Genomic DNA, 2489 nt, shown 5'->3' on the forward strand with positions numbered 1-2489 from the left:
TATTGAAAGCTGACGGTTTAATAATATTAAAAATAACTTTTGGAATATCATTCCAAAGTGGAAGTAAAGTTAATGTTTTTAAAAAATGCTGTCGGGTTTTTATGACAGAAGAGATCCTGTATGTGTCTTCTGTCATGAATGCTGTCCGTCAGTGTTTGTGTGCCCTGAGCTGTGCATGCGCAGCTCAGTGAGCAGGCTCAGCAAGGTCCTGTGCTGAAATTAAGTAACTCCCGTGTGCAAGCGCAGGAATTACATCACCCTGGCTCAGCCAATCAAGAGGCCGAAGGTGCCAAACCTGGAAGAAGACTGGGAAAAAATGCCAGTGCCGGCAGTGGAAAAGAGTGCTGGCATTGCAGCACTGGTGGTGGAAAAGAGCTCTGGCATTGCAACACTGGTGGAGGAAAAGAGCGCTGACATTGCAGCACTGGTGGAGGAAAAGAGTGCTGACATTGCAGCGCTAGTGTAGATAGAGAGCTCTGACATTGCAGCACTGGTGGAGGAAAAGAGTGCTGACATTGCAGTGCTGGCGGAGGAAAAGAGTGCTGACATTGCAGTGCCAGTGGTGGAAAAGAGCTCTGGCATTGCAGCACTGGTGGAGGAAAAGAGCTTTGGCATTGCAGTGCTGGCGGAGGAAAAGAGTGCTGACATTGCAATGTTGGTTTAGGAAAAGAGCGCTGGCATTGCAGTGCTGGCAAAGGCAGAGAGCGCTGACATTGCAGTGCTGGCGGAGGAAAAGAGTGCTGACTTTGCAGTGCTGGCGGAGGAAAAGAGTGCTGACTTTGCAGTGCTGGCGGAGGAAAAGAGTGCTGACTTTGCAGTGCTGGCGGAGGAAAAGAGTGCTGACTTTGCAGTGCTGGCGGAGGAAAAGAGCACTGACTTTGCAGCACTGGCAGAGGAATAAAGCGCTGACATTGCAGTGCTGGTGAAGGAAGAGAGTGCTGACATTGTAGCGCTGGAGGGGATCACCTGTAAGGCGCAATAGCACATTATAAGAAACACCTCTGGCGGACCCACTATTGCCATGTGCAGGTTGGTGGTTTACTACCTCTTCAAATCAGGGATAGGCAACCTTGGCACACTAGCCTTGGTGACCCTACAAATCCCATCTGGGAGTCCTGCCTGTGGCTGTCACAGCCTTACAATGCCTCATGGGACCTGTAGTTCCACAACAGCTGGAGTGCCGGAGTTACCCGTGTTAAATCTCATATGAGATTTTAGTGATGGGGGATCCATTTATTTTAACACATATACACTGCAGAGCCGTATGGCATTGTCCTGGTGATCTGCCTCTTGGTTAATTCTAATGATAACAACAGACTGCGATTGGGACATATTTCAGTAGATTAGAGTTAGTTAAAAAAGCACAAAAAAAAGAAAAACCACAAAGCCTTCTGTCACACTATCCGGCGAGACCAATAAGGGGTTAAAGAATAAAGCAAATTGTTTTATTGCGTATATTTTTAGCCGCGAAGGAGTTATGGGAATAACGGCATGACTCTATATATAACTCCCGCGTTTCCTCTGAGAAGGCTTTTCTATCTTTCAATGAGCTATGAATTTTTGGAAATACACAGGCGCGATCTCTGATAGAAACCAGATTGCCCAGCTAGGTGTCTTCACTTCGCCTCTCTTGTCCTGGCCGCGGCGAGAAGAGGAGATGCCGCGCTCTTCTTTTTAAGAAGCGAAAAAAAAAACAAAGAAAAAACCCCCAAGGACGGAGTTTTTCCCTCTCTCCTCTTCTTCCCCTTTGAAGAGTTTATTTATCCTGTAAGTGCTGCAAACCTGGTGGAAGACGCTCTGCGAGATTTGGAAAGTTTGGAAAAGTCTTCAGCTTGGTCTGTTCAGCCAAATGAAGCTTTGACCTTAAATGGTAAAAGATCCCAGTTGTGATTGAGAGGCCGGACTTGGGGGGAGAAGTGGCTTTTTTGGTTGGTAATCGGCATCGCTAAGAATAAACTTGCAATTTCAGGCACCAGCCGGGACCGGAGGATCTCATGTAATCCCTGATGAAAGATGCGGGGAGGCGGCGGATGGGAGACTCTGCTGTATCCTTCTGGGCTGATGCTTCAGGAATAGAGCTACAGAGTTGGGTATCTGCAGCGTTCTGGAGCCTGGAGGGCTATCGATGGGCCATGGCACATAAAACAGGTATGAAAACGATTAAACGTAATGTTTTATAATGTCACTTTGTATCTATTCGCTAGTCTGAAGGCTAATGCAGCTGCCTAAAATGAGGTGCAATCTGATTGCACAATCTCCTTTTAGATTTAGCAGCAGTAGGAGGGCCTACCTGGATTGATATACATTGAATGGGTCATTAAGGTAGGCCCTTGGTGGTACATTTTAAAGGGGGTTGTAAAGAGATTGCACAGTCATGTTGCAATGTGTGCGGACAGCTATAGGGAAGTTGGATGTGTGGGCATGAGGTGGCTGCCCTGAGGCTTAAACCTCTATTGAGTGCTATGTATACGTTGATATATATATATATA

The 2489-nt window shown here is 46.8% G+C and overlaps 1 protein-coding gene across 1 annotated transcript in view; it reads left to right on the forward strand.

Moving 5' to 3' along the window:
- The first annotated feature begins 1794 nt into the window (after positions 1 to 1794).
- MRVI1 (murine retrovirus integration site 1 homolog) overlaps positions 1795 to 2489 on the forward strand; it is a 74389-nt gene continuing 73694 nt past the window's right edge. The window contains exons 1-2 of the mRNA XM_018555119.1: positions 1795 to 1870; positions 1970 to 2148. The gene's annotated coding sequence lies outside the window, so the exon portion shown is untranslated. The remainder of the gene's footprint in view (positions 1871 to 1969; positions 2149 to 2489) is intronic.

This window comes from Nanorana parkeri, unplaced genomic scaffold (assembly GCF_000935625.1).
Source record: "Nanorana parkeri isolate BGI_ZX_2015 unplaced genomic scaffold, ASM93562v1 scaffold10, whole genome shotgun sequence".
NCBI classification, from domain to species: domain Eukaryota; kingdom Metazoa; phylum Chordata; class Amphibia; order Anura; family Dicroglossidae; genus Nanorana; species Nanorana parkeri.